The 14,963-nt window shown below is 52.1% G+C and overlaps 1 protein-coding gene across 2 annotated transcripts in view; it reads left to right on the top strand.

Annotated features, from left to right (window-relative positions):
- The window catches only part of SLC2A9 (solute carrier family 2 member 9), a 228,784-nt gene that overhangs the window by 17,306 nt on the left and 196,515 nt on the right, over nucleotides 1-14,963 (top strand). The gene's annotated exons all lie outside the window — the stretch shown is intronic.

The raw sequence follows: 14,963 nt of genomic DNA, 5'->3' as shown, positions 1-14,963 counted from the left end.
GCTTGGCGCAGAGCCCAGCTAACTCATTTTAGGGGCTCTCCCCAATGCCCGTAAAATGAGCCTCTCAGTTTAACTCAGTTCAAGATACCCCGGCCTGACACTCTCCAGGAAGTGGTGGGCTCTCTTAGCTGGAAGGAAGCCGTGAAGGGAGGGGGTTGAAGCCCGTTGTGGGGCCGGGGCCGACCTCTGTTCCTTTGAGCATCCCTTCTTGGGGGGTCTCGTCCAGCAGAATCCCACCCGGCGGCGATGGGGGCAGCTCTTGACTTTAATTCCAGCCTTCCAGCCTCGGGGGTGGTACCTGCCAAGGCCGCTTCCCGGGTTTCCGTTGAAAACAGATGAGACGATGTAAATGAACCAGTAACCAGAGTAAATAATAATTTTAAGGAATATAGCCATTTACTTACTTGTATACTTACTGATGGATGGGTGGGTGGGTGGATTGACTGGTCATGATGACTTTGAAAACTGCAGATTGGAAGAGCCGTGGGGAGCGTTGAAGCCTTGTTGTCATGGGAGATGTGGGGAGAGGCCTGAGCTGAGAACCAAGAAACCCAGTTTAGTTGTGACTCATTTCCAACTCCCTGTGTGACCTCCAGTTATCTCTCTGCACTTTGGTCTTCTCATCATCAGTAAACGCATGGGTTCCCCACAAAATTCTAGGGAGGACTATCTCTGATGATAAATGTGAAGACATTCTATAAATTGCAAAGCTCTCTAAAAATGTTATTTTTTCCCAGTTATTATTTAATTTTCGTTACATCATCGTTCCCCACAAACCACCTGTGACACAGGGGAGGAGCATCCCTGAGCTCAGAAGGTCCCAAAGATACTCCCACACCTGCTGATGCTATCTTTGCTTGAGGGGGTCCTTTCTGGGCTGCTCAGCCACCGTTCTGTAAAGATAAGCCCAAGTGGGAAAAGTGCCCACGGGAGCCAGGAGTCCAGACACCCAGAATGACATTGAGTCAGACCGTCTCTAGTAGAAATGTCCCCAACAACTCCATCTCCCTCTCCACTTGGTGGTTCTTCATCATCACCCATTTGTTATTTCTTAGTATATTAGTCCTGTTTTGTCCATTTCATTTTAGCGTCAGTGCCCTCAACTCTTCCCAGAATCAGGTGGGTCAGAACCACGTCCATGCGGGGAGCCGCCAAGGCTTGGCGGGGGGGCGGTGCTGAACCACGTCTCCCCCCCAAAAACTGTGTTGCAGTCCTAACCCCCTATCCCAGAACTTATTTGGAAATAGGGTTATCACAGATGTAATTGGTTAAGATATAGTCCTACTGGAATAGGGTGGGGCCTAATCCAATATGACTGGTGTTTTTATAAGGAGAGGACACACAGGGAGAGGCCAAGGGAGGACGCAGATGAAGGCTGGAGTTATGGCTGGGGTTATGGCTGCATGCCAAGGAAGGCCAAGGGTGGCCGGCGACCCCGGAAGCTAAGAGAAAGGCATGGAGCTGCTTCTCCCCTAGAGCCTTCAAGACAGACTTCTAGCCTCTAGAACTGGGAGAAAGTAGGTTTCTGTGGTTTGAAACTCCCCGGTTTGTGGGACTCTGTTATGCAGCCCGAGAAGATGAATGCAGTCAGGGAACAGAGGGCTCTGATTTCCAGCCCTGCCTCAACTGCCCACACTGGCTGTGCCTCCTTGGGCCAGTCTCCGGACCCCACATTTCCTATCTGTAAAAACGAGGGAGTTGTGGTGGATCAGCATTTGCCAATTTTGCTGATAATTCGGATTAGCTCATTAGACATTTCCTCTGGATTTTCAGAGCCAGTGGGTCTGGGCCAGGGCACTAAATCTACACTTTTGAGAAACTCTCCAGGTGGAAACAAGGACTGGCATCTTGCTGTCACTGCCCTCACTGGTGTCCTAGGCTTCTCAAGGGCCAAGCTTTGCCCTTGACCCCACGCGCTCCATTGCAAGCCTACCGTGGATGGCATATGTTTTAATCTGTGTCCCCTTACCCAGATTGCAAGCCCAAGAGGCAGAAGCACGTCTGTATCTCAGCCAGCAAGCCTGGGAATCATGAACTGAATGGGGTAAATCATCTTTCCTGCAGACGTCCCTCTCTGGGATGCGCGATTAAGGACCTTGCAAGCTCCTGTTCTCAAGCTCTCAGATGTGCCTCTCTGCCTCCAGTCTGGCCCCGTGCCTGACTCCAGTCCACCCTCCATGCTCTTTCGGAGGAACACCTAATACAGATGCACTTCTAAGTCACTTGATCCTGTTGGAGGGAGTTCTGTGATTCTTCCCATTTTACAGATAGGGTAAAAAAAGAACTGAGGCTTCCAGAGGTCGAGTGACTTGCTCAAGGTCACAGAGCCAGTGAGGTGCTACGGTTTGAACTTTGGGGGTCTAGTGTCAGCACCCGAATCTCTTCGTCACACCACCATCCTGTCACTCACAGTCAACCCTGTGCCGATAGGATCCCGTCCAAGCAACTAGACCAGCCCATCCGTTGCCCCACTTCCCTCTCTGGAAAGATCTGTCACTCTCCTTACCCACTCAGGGCACTCTGGTAGCTCCTCCCCATTGGCCCTTCTCCCTGAGCTGCTCTTCTGCTGGAAACTCCTTTCCTTCACAACCAGAGAGCTGTCCCTCTGGGCTGCCGCGGAGTAAGGCTCTGGGGTGTGTGGCCCTCGTAACACACATGTTGTAGCCATTGTAACTCTCCCACCTGGCTCAAGCCCTCCCTTCCTTCATGTCTTTGCTCACGTGTTACCTTCTGGGTGAGGGCTCCCAGCACCATCTTTTAAAAAAATTTGTAATGTCCCACCCCGCGGCCCTCTATACCCCCTTCTTTATGTTTTTCCATGGCACCTATCCCAATCTAAGAAACTGTCCTGTAATCACATGTGTGGTCTACCATCTGTCTCCCTTCCTGAGAATGCAAGCCCCATGAGGACAGGAAGTGTTGTCTGTGTGAGTTCACGGCTCCATCCGAGGTGCCAGGGACGGGGCCTGGACGGTCGAATAATGAAGGAGCATGTCCCGCATTGCTGTGTGTCTGTCTCCCTCCTGGAGTGTGAGCGCCTTTTAGGAGGGACTTTCTCGGACTCATTTCTGTACCTCCAGCAACTAACAGAGGGCCTGGCTCTTAGTACGACCTCAGGAAGCTTGGGTCAAATAAATGAATGAGGAAGTGAATGAACGAATGAATGAATGAGCAGGTGGATTTCTTTTCCAGAGCAGAGTTTGCTTGGCAAAATGCAATGAGTTAAGTGTCTACTGATGGCCTCACCTGTGGTTGTTCCTCAGGGAGGAAGGCACCCTCAACACCACCTCTGAGAGGCTGGTAGCCCCAGGAGGTCATTCTGGGCTGGACACGTTGAACGCAGTGATGAAGTCCAGCCAGCCTGGGCAAAGCCGTGCCATCAGCTAGGCTGTCAGTCTCGCCGGTGCCCCTCCCTTGCTCTGCCGCTTTTCCCTTCCCTGGAGGGAGAACTTGGCTTCCCTTCACTTTGTGGGAGACACCAGCCTCCTCATCCCATGCAGAGGTGCCCCTGCTTGCTCAGCGGTCCCCGGCGGCTGCTTCCCAGGGAACAGAGAGAAGGAAAGGGGCGGCAGCTCCAGGTGACCGTCCACTCCCCACTCCCTGTGACTTCTTGGCCCAGCGGCACTTGGATGTGCTGCTCTGTGGTTTCTGTCCCCATCCCCTCGCTCTGGCCCAAGCTTCGCCAGACCCAGGAGAGCGACTGTCCGCTTTGGAAGGCTAAGGTGCTTGTGGGTGTCCCCTCCAGGTCCACTGCTGCTTCCCCACCCTGAGCGTTGTCACAAGCCAGGAAAGGACTGCTTGCTGGCTGGAAGCCGGGTGAATGCGGCCGTCTGGCCAAGCTGAGGCTCACTAGCCGGTGCTCCTGCTGAGTGAGCAAGGCCCTCTCTTGCAGCAGAAGCCACAGGGCTTTCCCTCCTCCGGGAGCAGGGGCGTGGACCCCGGGGGCATCCCCAGAGCAGGGAGGAGTCTTTGCTGCTTCGGGCAGAGGGTGACCCCGAAGGCTCCAGGCACAACTCAGAGGGTGTGCGGCCAGGCTGGGGAGGTGGGGCCAGCAGCCAGGGCTCCAAGGTCACGGGCATCTCAGAACCTTCATCAGTCTGGCTGGGAGGAAGGGCCTGTAATCTTCACCTTCAAGGTAAGAGCCAGGAGACAGATTCAGAACTCTGCTAAGCACACAATTCGAAGGCACCCACAGATTCTGTTCATTTTTTTCCCCTACTTACGCTTCCTCAAAAGTTAGCTCATTGGTTTAATTATTTCCTTCAAGAAGCAAAATGGCTCTATTCATTGATCTATTCATTCCTTTAAGTAGCATATTGATTTCCTCCCATTCTCATCCTTCTGCTAATTAATTAACCAGCTCATTAATGAATTAAAAATCTTTATCAAGTGCCATGTTTCAGACTGTATTCTAGGTGCCAGGCACAGCAGTAGATGTGGCTGGGGTGGCTGGGCTAGGGTTTCAGGAGGAAACCGAACCCACCCCAGACAATTCGAGTGACTTACAGAGGTGTGGGTAGGGGTAAAAGAACAGATGAGGAATGGCCAGGCTCCCCATGACAGCGAGGAGCCATTAGAGCTGGCCCTGAGGGCAAGGGAAGGAAGTGGCATTGGGCCACCTGCGGGGACCTGCACTTGGGGACTTGGGGACAAGGCAGCTATTGCCAGAGCTGCTGAATTGGTAGTGGGGGAGGGGGTAGCAGGGAAGAAGCGCCCACTTCCTTGTCTTCCCACCCTTCGATTTCCTGCCCATGGTTCTCCTGGGCTGACAGCTAGTTGCAAGGGAGTCCGCCAGTGCCATCCCTCAGGGCCGGCTCCCCAGGGTAAGAGCAGGACAGAGGAGGTGGGAACTAGAGCCAGGGAGGCCAGGAGAGTGAGCAGCACAAGACCCAGTCCCAGCCGTCTGGGCTACACATTCTAGCTGCAGGACAGAGCTCAGGCGACAGGTAAATATTCAGCCGATGGTGACTGGTGCCATGCCAAAGGAAAATCCGGGCGGGATAGATGGAGGTCATGGGGGTGATTAATTGCAAGCTGCATTTTATATCGGGGGTCAGGGGCCCTCGCCAAGGGGTCCTATCTGAGTGGAGGCCAGAGGGAAGTAAGCTGCGAGTCCTTTGCAGATCTGGGCAGGGGGCTGGGGGGGTGGCCTGGGGAGAGGAACAGCAGGTACAAAAGGCTCTGAGACAAGAGTGTCCTGGAATCACTCAAGGGCACCAAGGGAGCCGGTTGACCAACGTGGAGGGGTAGGGGGAAGGAGAAGGGGGGACAGGGTCAGGTATGAGTCATCGGGGTCAGAGGCCGTAGCGCTTGCGGAGGCCTGAGAACATAACCCTGAGCTGAGAGGGTCCGCGGCCAACGGGAGGGGCCTTTTCTGAGCATGGAGGGACGAGCTCCAACCTACATTATAAAGAGCACTCAGCTGCTCTGTGGGGCAGTGGGGGGCGGGGGCAGGGGCAGGGGCGGGGAGAGCAGGCAGGATGCAGCGGGCTCCTCCCAGAGCTGCCAGGAGGGCCTGGACTAGGGGACCAGGGCTGAGGAGCAGGGACTGATGGGAGGCCGTCGGATTCTGGGTCGCTGAGGCAGGTGTGGGCAGCGGGTGGGACGGCGATGCCACTCGCCCGGACAGGAAGACTGTGGAGGAGCTAGTTTGGGGTGGGAGGAGAGGGGAGGGTGGCAGGCTGCGGACCTGGGTGAGTCGGAGATGCTGGTTAGTCACTGGAGTGTGCTGGCTGCGCGCAGCCCAAGGGGCCCGCCCTGGCCCCAGACGCATGACGCCCTCCAGGTGCTTGCTCAGCTAGGAACTGACCTGGCCGCTTCACCGGCTTCACCGGGCCACCTTAATTCTGAGGCTCCTTTTAGTCCCCAAGTGCAGACGTCCAAGTGCCGACGTCCCGGGATGTGGGCTGGCCCGGAACGTAGGACACCTGGGCTGGGATGGAACCGTGGGAGTCGTCAGCACGCAGGGGATCAGAGCCACCCAGGAAGCCAGCGCACGGTGAGGAGGCCCCAAGGAAGGAGGAGGCGGCCCCAAGGAAGAGCGTGTGGAAGGCGGCCAGAGAGGCGGGAGAGAACCCAGCAGCAGCTCGGATGAGCACTTCTGAGTCTCAGGAAGATCCAAGCCAACTGGCGCCTGGCCCACAGCCCTTCCTTTGACATCGGCGGGCCACGTGCCGAGTCTCCCTGGAGATCACGAATTCCTGGGGACCTGCTCCATTCTTGTTTGTCAACTCTGGTCAAGCTGAACAAGAACCCGAGAGAAACTCTGAATGAACAGCTAAGTATAAATATTTATTGGACCCTCTGAATGTCATCAGTGGTTGACTTCTAAGTGTTAAAAATGGGTACAATTGACAAGTCTCTGCCAGGGGTTGAGTATTAGGTTCATACATTATTGATCCCCTCATAGGGACATGCTGTCGTGTTTATGATGCAGGCAAGGAAGCTGAGCTCACGGCGGGTAGCCGAATTGCTTAAGGTCACACGGCTGGCTGGGGACAGTCACAGTGGGCACCAGAGCCTTGCTCTTCCCACCTAAACCAAGCTCATGAGCCAGGCGGAGGGTCTGAATCTTCAGACATTCCACTCCATTTTTTTGTTTTGTTTTTTTTTTAAACGAGTTCCTTTTCCAACTTACTTCAAAAGGGTGATTAAACCAAGCAGAGATCTGTCCATGCTTCTCCTTGAGGGCTTGTGAGTCAGAGTAAGAGTTCCCTGAGGGCTCCAGACAGACCCAAAATGATACCAAGCAAACATGCCATAGGCATCCACGGAGAGACTGTGCATCCAGGTTCTGGAAATATGCAGAAAATGTGGGAAGCAGGCAGCAAGAAAACCACCTGGTTAGGAGGTCCCTGGCCCCCCCCCCCACTGCGGGACACTGCGTGCCGTTGCCCCCTGACTCCTGCTAGAGAATACTGCACTCCCCCCGCAGCGCCCGCGGCTCTGGGTCAGACTCGGGCTGACGGGCCCCCCTGGCAGGAAGTCTAGGCTGAGCACTCTCGCCAGGGTTTTCTGCGAGCAAGAGAGAGCTCAGCGGGCACTGTGGCTTCTCCGATCCGTTCGTCACCAAATACGCATGAAGTGCCTACTACGTGCTGGACTGTGTCTGGGCACTGGGATGACAGCAGTGATAAGAGACAAGGTGTCTGCCCACCCCACCCCCCACCCACCCCCACGGAGTTGCATCCTGCCAGGGAGAAAAGACAAGAGCCCCAAAACAAACAGACAAAAAAGAGAACGTCAGGTATTAAATATGTTGAAGAAAATAAAAGGTAATGAAAGAGGGAGAAAGAGAGAAGGAAGGAGAGATTGGGAGCGGACAGGGAGAAGGAGGGGGACTCAGGAAGGGAGGCAGGGAGAGACAGACACACAGACAGGCAGGCAGGCCCACTTGGGGTTGGGTGGGTTTGGTTTAGGCAGGGTGGTGAGAGAGAGCCTTTCTGAGGAAATGTGCGAGCTAAGACCTGCAGGACGGGAGTGAAGCAGCCCTACGGTGGTCTGGGGACTGATCTCAGGGCAGAAGGAGCAGCAGGTCCAAAGGCCCCGAGGTGGGAGAACCTGGGTGTTTGGGAGGAAGGGAGAAGGCCCGGGTGAGGGGTATGTGGAGGCCGAAGGAGAGAGCGGAGCGACAGGTTGGAGAGGCGGACATGGGCCTTTGTGACCGGGGCCCTCCCCGACCTTAAGTCCCACAGCTGGAACCCAGGTCGGGAGGGGCCAACCCCTCCCTCTTCTGTCACTTGGATGACCGAGGAGGAGGGTCTGACTCTGGGAGCAGGGAATGGCACGTCAGGACCGGTTCTAGGAAACTCACCGGAGTCTGGAAGCAGAGTGGGTCCCGAGGGCTGGGTGTTTGCCGAGGATGTCACTCTGGCCGCCCCTGGATGGAGGGCACCTGCGGAAGGGGGCGGGGGTTGAGGAGTCGGGCAGCCGTCCGGAGGCTGTGCGGACAGGGTCCGGGGAGAGATGTGCCATCTGCCCGGGATGTAACCGGGAGCCGAGGTGGTGAGGGCTGTCATTATTTGGACAGGCACCAGGAGGGAATTCAGAGGGAGGAAGGAGTCTGCTTTTTGGCCTGGGAACTGGGAGGGGGCTGGATGAGGGGAGGCCTGATGGAAGAGGGGAACTGGGCAGGGGTGACAGAAGTTCAGTTTTCATATGGGTGGGCTGAAGGCTGGGGACGAGTCTGGAGGAGGTCAACCAGGACGAGAGTGTGGGCAGAGCAGAGAGGAGGCCTTTGCAAAGGCGGAGTCCTGGGAGCCTCCACCCTCGGTGGCCTCGCAGGGAAGGAGGAGCCGCTGAGGGAAAACCAGGCCAGCATGTTGACTGGAAGACAGGACAAGGAAGTTTCTAGAAGGACCCAGAAGGAAGAGGAGTGGTCACCTTCGTCAAAGCTGCTGGGGGGTTATAGGGAATTGACTAGTGACTTTGGATGATTGATGTCCTCAGTAAGAGCAACTTGAGTGGTGTGATGAGTCAAAACCCTCTGCTGGAGCAGACGAAGGAAGTGCAGAGTGGAGACAGTGAATCCTCTGGGACAGTTTAGCTGTGACAAAGAGCAAGGAAATGGGGTGATAACAGAAGGTCATGGAGTCAAAGGAAGTTTTTTTTTCCTAATTAGGTGAACTTCACTTAACATAAAATTAACCATTTTCTACATTCACAGTGTTGTGTAACCAACACCTCTGTCTAGCTCGAAAACATTTTCATCTCCCCCAAAACAAACCCATTAAATATTGGCTTCCCATTGGCCACCTCCCCCAGCCCCCCCGTCGCAACCACTAGTCAGCTTTCAGCCTCTCTGGATCTGCCTTTTCTGCACATTCCACCTAAATGGAATCATGAAACAGGTGACTATTTGTGTCCAGCTTTTTCTCCTCAGCGTAAGGTTTTCGAGGTTCTTCCACACTGTAAACATGTCTCCGGACTTCATTCCTTTATGAATGAGTAATTCAGGTGTGGATAGACCATAACTGTGTATCCATTCATTAACTAATGGACATTGGGACTCTTTCCCAATGTTACTGTACATAACACTGCTGCGAGCATTCAAGTACAAGTTCTGTTTGAACACCTGCTTTCAATTCCCAGGGTATATACCCAGGAATTGTATTGCTGGGTCCCAAGGTAATTTGATGTGTGAGCTTTTAGAAACCATCAAACTGTTTCCCACAGTTGCTGAAGCAGTGACATCCCCACTGACAATGTAGGAGGGCTCTAGTTTCTCCACATCCTCACCAACGCTTCTAGATTTATTTTATTTATTTATTTATTTATTTATTTAAGAGAGTGAGGAGGGGGAGGGGCAGAGGGCAAGGGAGAAGGAGGAAGCAGACTCCCTGCTGAGTGCAGAGCCTGACACGGGACTCCATCTCATGACCCTGAGATCATGACCTGAGCCGAAACCAAGTCAGGCGCTCAACTGACTGAGCCACCCAGCTGCCCCCTCTCCAACACTTCTTAATTTAGTTTTTGTTTTTTAGTTGGTGATGTTAAGACACCTTTGTATCTAGCCTAGAAAGATCCAGTGGAGAAGGAGAAATTGATGATGCTGAAGGGAAACAGGATAATTGCTGGAAGACCCTTGAGAAGGTGAGAGGGATGTGCCCACAAGACCCATAAGGCAGACCCTCCAAAGTAAGAAGTCTTTTTGGATGCTGCACTGCCAAAAGAAAGAGAAAAATGTGTAGACACCAAGGTCCCGAGGCTCGCTCTGTTGAGAGGCTTCCCCCCCGCAGAGCAGCAGTGAACAGAGGGCGGGCAGGGGGTGGAATGGATGGTCTTGCCTTAAACGTCAGTTCTCATCCACAAGTTGTGGTGCTTTAGGCAAGTGGGATGACCGCGGAACCCCAGTATGCTTGGCCATAGAGTGGAACTAACAAACACTTAGTGGCTGCTCTTAGGATTAAATGAGGCTGTGCGTAACCAGTGCCTGGCACACAGTAGGTGCTTACTAAATGCAGGTTCCTTCTAACGGCTCATCCTTCTGACCCGATTGTGAATTACCCAATGGAAGTAATAGGTTTACCCTTCTCTGCAGCTGTCTCAGTATCTGGCACTATGTTGGCCACATAGTAGGTGCTCCATAAACACTTGAAAAAGAATAAATGAATAAACAAGAAGAAAAATAAGGATCAACAAAGAGACTTCCCAAAACAATAGCAATACTGGGCCCTTGCTACGCAGCAGGCAGTTCCAAGAGCAGCATCTCGTTTGGTCTGTATGACATGATCCTGAGATGAGCACTCCCTAATCCCCACCTTGCAGACGGGTGACTTGCCCCATGTGGCGTGGCTGGGGAGTGGCAGGCTGGGATTCGAGGTCTGGATCCCAGGCTCTTAGTCATCCTGTTATACTATCTATCCAGATGCTGTTAAACCAATGGTTGAATCATCCTGGCATTGAGAATGATCTGCTGCAGCTAAAAAGATGTCAAGAGAGAGGTCGGGTGACTGATCGGGGAAAGAAAGGGCTAGGCACCAGCTGGATAATTGCGGAAGCTTTGAAAAGCCTGGGGGAGCAAGCGCACTGCCCAGGTGTGTCTGCGTTTCCTTAGGCAGAGCTGAAATCACCCCGGGCACAGAAATGTCATCTTCCTGGTGTGCAAGTTGTGTCGGACATGGAGGTTGGTTGGTAAAAACACCTGTCGTAGATGCTTCGCAGGGATCAAGTGAGTTCTTCCTGCTCTCCAGGCCACCCTTTTGTCAACCTCAAGTTTGGGAAACTGGGGAAATGGGATTAGCCATGAGCAGGTTGCCTGGGTGCTCTGAATTGATGCCAAGGGAATTGGATGCGCTTTTCCGGGTTCCCCAAACGGTGCTATCTCCCAGGACCTAAGCACGTGCCTGAACCAGGCACAGAGTCCCATTTCCATGGTGGGTGGGACTCCCAGGAGCCCATTTTCACTTCCCACACCATCGGCTCTCTCTGTGAACTGGTCAGGAGGAGGCTGTGGGTGCCCTTGGCTGACCTTGGATCTTGCCCCGTGCCGCCCAGCCATGCTCTCGGATTCCTCACCTCTGTCCCTCGCATCTCTGCACCACTCCAGCCCTCCATTTATCTCAGAGTCCTGAAGACAGAGTAGGATTCGCACGTGGGCATCTCTTTCGTGCTAGAGGGACAGGTCAGGAGGACACTGTGGTGTTCCTAGAATAACAAGAGCAATGCCATGGGTACAGCATCTCAGAGTCGACGGCTCTCACGTATTTCTCATGGGGCTGATTGTACTCCTACAACAACAGAGTAGCAAGCGTAAACCCTTCATCCTGCTCATTTGGGCTTAGGACCCGATCAACGTGCACCCATCTGTGTCCTGCTTTATAGCTTGTTGTGTGTCATGTCACCGAAACCTCACCGCCACCTGGGCAGGCTGGTCCCGTGCTGGCCACACACCCTCAGGCTAGCAACAAGCCCTCCAACACCCAGGAAGGTCAGTCCCATAATCAGCAGTGGCTTCTCTGGGGAATCAGCCGGGAATACCTCTGCCTTTGACTCTGGTCCAGAACTTGTTGACCCTCACCTGGCACGTTTCTGATAAGCTGAGCTAGTCCTCGGTAGTTCGCTGTTAATCATTTATCTCTCGGCCCGTGGAGAGAGGCTTCACGGAATGTTTACAGTAACAGCTGGTGCCATTTAATCGTTAATGTTGCTTTCTTTGACAATTTCCCAGGCTTATATTGGATTATATGGGGAGCTGAGTTATCTAGGAAGCATATGCTCTTTGCTCTTTAAACTGTAACAGGCAAGGGAAGCTCCAGGAGCCAGGTGAGTTATGCTCACAGACTTGGATTAGCTTTAGGGATGATTTCAAGAGCCTGTGAGACTCTCACCAAGCAGCTGGAATAAGGGAATTGAAAAGTGAGGGATTTGAAAATCAATTTGGTGAAGATTAAGAGAGAAAATGTACACGAAGTGCTTAGCATGGTGTTTGATAAATGTTAACCTAAAAATGAAACGGTTATGAGTGATCACGGCTAAGGCAATCATTCGGATGGCTACCAATCCAGCAATCTTCCGCCTGCCCCCATCCTCCCTCCCTCTCCTTCTGTTTCTTTTTTTCTTTCTCTCCTTCTCTCTCTCTCTCTCTCTCAGCTCTGCTCTATTTTCCACATTCCTTTTCAATGTGTTGTTTTAGAGTTAGCTTTAGCTCCATGCCGAAGTCAGCAGAGGCTTCACCCTGAAAATTAAGAATAAAGTCACAGCCAAGTATTACTCAATCAAAAACGTGGGGGGAGCTGGAAGTGTGTGGCGTTTCCCGTGGAGAGCTGTCAGCCAGGGGCTGGACCGCACGCAAGGCAGCACCTGCAGGCATTTCGAGGGAGGTGGCCTCCCGCTTGCATGAGCCAGCTTTGGGAGAGCAGGTCCACCTGTGCTGTATGCTGACGTTCTGTGGTGTACTGATGTCAGCCCTGCGTTTTCTTGGCCTCCGTCCGTCCATCCTTCCACCCAACACAGGCTTTTGAGCAGCGATGTGACCTGAAGCTGTCTAGGTCCAGATCCACCCTCTGTGACAGGTTGGGCGGGTAAAGATACTCCTCCAAGGCTTGCTTACTTTATTTCCAGCATGGTTGGCCATCGCCTATCGACACATGGTACCCGTGAAAGTTTTATTATCAGTAGCAGAGGCGGTTTTCTAAATATTTAACCCCAGGTACAGCCGAGGCGGCGTGGAGGGGCGGCAATCAGATGCTAGGAGCAGAGTCTTGTGCATCACTATGTAGGCGTTAACCCTGTAGCTGCTGGGCTGAGGCAGGGGGGCACCCTGGGGGCTGGGGACCGGGCTGCTCATCAATGGGTAGAGCGCACTTGGAACTTTTAAGAAGTGGCATGGCCACACTAGTGGACACCAGCAGAGTGTGAGATTGCATCAGCAGCAATTTCTGTATTATTACTGCAGATTGAAAAGACAGGGTTTTAGAACCTCATGCCCAGAGCTTCTATTTATACTATGTTCTATTTATTCATTGTTCTATTTAAACCTTTGAGAATTATTTTGAGGCAGTTGAGGGTTCTCTACTCATACGCCAAATGGCTCCCCCTCCTTTTTCCGCGTAACCAGTTCTCAGACACCGTCTTAGAATGGTATCCCACGAGGACCCTGACAAATGAATGCCTTATCTGTGCTCCACAGAGACCATTTGCTGGGAGTCCGGTGATGATGGTGAACATTTAGCATTTATTATGTGCTTCATATACACGGACTCATTTGATCTTCACAAAAGCCCTGTGAGATATGTCCTGTTATTCTTCCTCACTCAACATATAAAGAAACAGAGGTACAGAGAGGTTAAGCAACTTGCCCCAAGTCACACAACTAGTAAGCTCTAGGGCTGGGGTTTGAACTCATGGCCCCATGCCACCTGGGGTGCACGCTGTCTGCACCTGGCCCTGTGTCGTGCCTGTGGGCAGCTTCTCACCGGGGACATGATGTCTCGGGGCCGATGAAGTCATTGTCAGCTCCGTGGTGGTCTCTGTAGGGTGAGACACAGAGTCTCACCTTCCAGGCTCACCTCCTCTGCGTGGCTGTTTGTTGCATCTGGAAAAACTGAATCACTTCCTTCTGTGCACGGGGAGGAGGAAAAGCATTCTAGGCTAAGGGGCAGCCAAAGGAACACAAGGATGAGAATGGCCTGAAGAGGGAGGTCCAGTGGGCTGGAGTATCCCGGGGTGTGTGCTGGGCTGAGACAGGCAGGGTCCCTCAGGGGAGGGCCTCAGATGTCCCCCTCGAGGGCTGCCCACAGAAGCTCACCAACCAACACTCCTGTCAGGCCAGCTCAAATGACTTCTGGATTGCAGAACCCGTCATCCTATCAGAACTAAATATTGTTCCAGAATTGTATTTTTTATGCCTGCTTGGCTACTTGACACCTTAAGGACTGATTTAAAAGTTTTTTTAAATTTAAAGCGATTTTTTAAAACTTGCTTTTCTAGTTATAGAAGTGAGGTGTGTGTGTGTGTGTGTCTGTGTCTGTGTCAAAAATTGGAAAAGCAGAGGAAAACCAACCAGACAGAAATGGACTAAAATACCACGGCCAAGTAGAAACTGTTCTGTTTTGCCACTTCCAGGGAGTCTATTTTCGCCGCACATAAATATGTGATGTGTCCTTTGCTCATCCCGGCAGCCCAGGCTCCTTCTGTCCTCCTGCCTTCCCCGTGCCCCGGGAGCACTCTGTACGCTCTTCTCAAACGGGCTCTTCTAGAATGGAAGCTCCATGAGGGCAGGGCAAGGTCTGTCTTGCTCTTACCTAGGTATTACGGGCTTAACGAATAATTGTGGAATAAATAACTTAATGTACCAACATCTAAAAAAAAAAATCTTTATTTTATATGAGAAAAACACACGGGCATAGTTTAAGTCCTCATATGATAGCATGGATTTATTAGCAAGTACCTCTGTTTTTAATGCTAATGGATATTCTTTTTTAGATCTTTCTCTGTTTGTCAAGTAAGATTATGAGCATTTTCCCATGACGTTAAATATTCTTTAACATAGTTTTTAAATGCTACATGAGTTTCCATATATGGATGTAGCACAACTTATTTAAACTTTCCTGTTAGATTTTTTTTCTATTGTGAATACCCATTTGTTAACCATCTCAGGCTGAAATCTTCGTGCACATTCTTTATTACTGCTCTCTGATAACTTTTCATAGATGGAGTAGTTGGGCCAAAGGGCCTACATATTTTTATGGCTCTGGAAACTTATTTCCAAACTCCAGAGAAGCTGCACATTTTTCTACTTCTGTCCTGCCAGTGATTTCGGTTACCATTTTGGTGACTTGTTCCGATTTGACAGGGAAGATTAGCACTTGGTTTTAATTTACACTGCTTTTCTTTTCACATCTTGGGGGCAGAAATTTTGGTGTTTCCAAGATCTTCCCTGCCATAAGAATGACCATCTGAATGAGAATGTTTTGGGGAGGGGGCCTGTATTTAATAAGCAACACAGCAAGTGTGGGAAACGC

Source organism: Callorhinus ursinus, unplaced genomic scaffold, assembly GCF_003265705.2.
Source record: "Callorhinus ursinus isolate GAN/ISIS: 27379988/994484 unplaced genomic scaffold, GSC_fseal_2.0 scaffold4, whole genome shotgun sequence".
NCBI lineage: Eukaryota > Metazoa > Chordata > Mammalia > Carnivora > Otariidae > Callorhinus > Callorhinus ursinus.
This window is presented reverse-complemented; position numbering and strand designations above follow the sequence as displayed.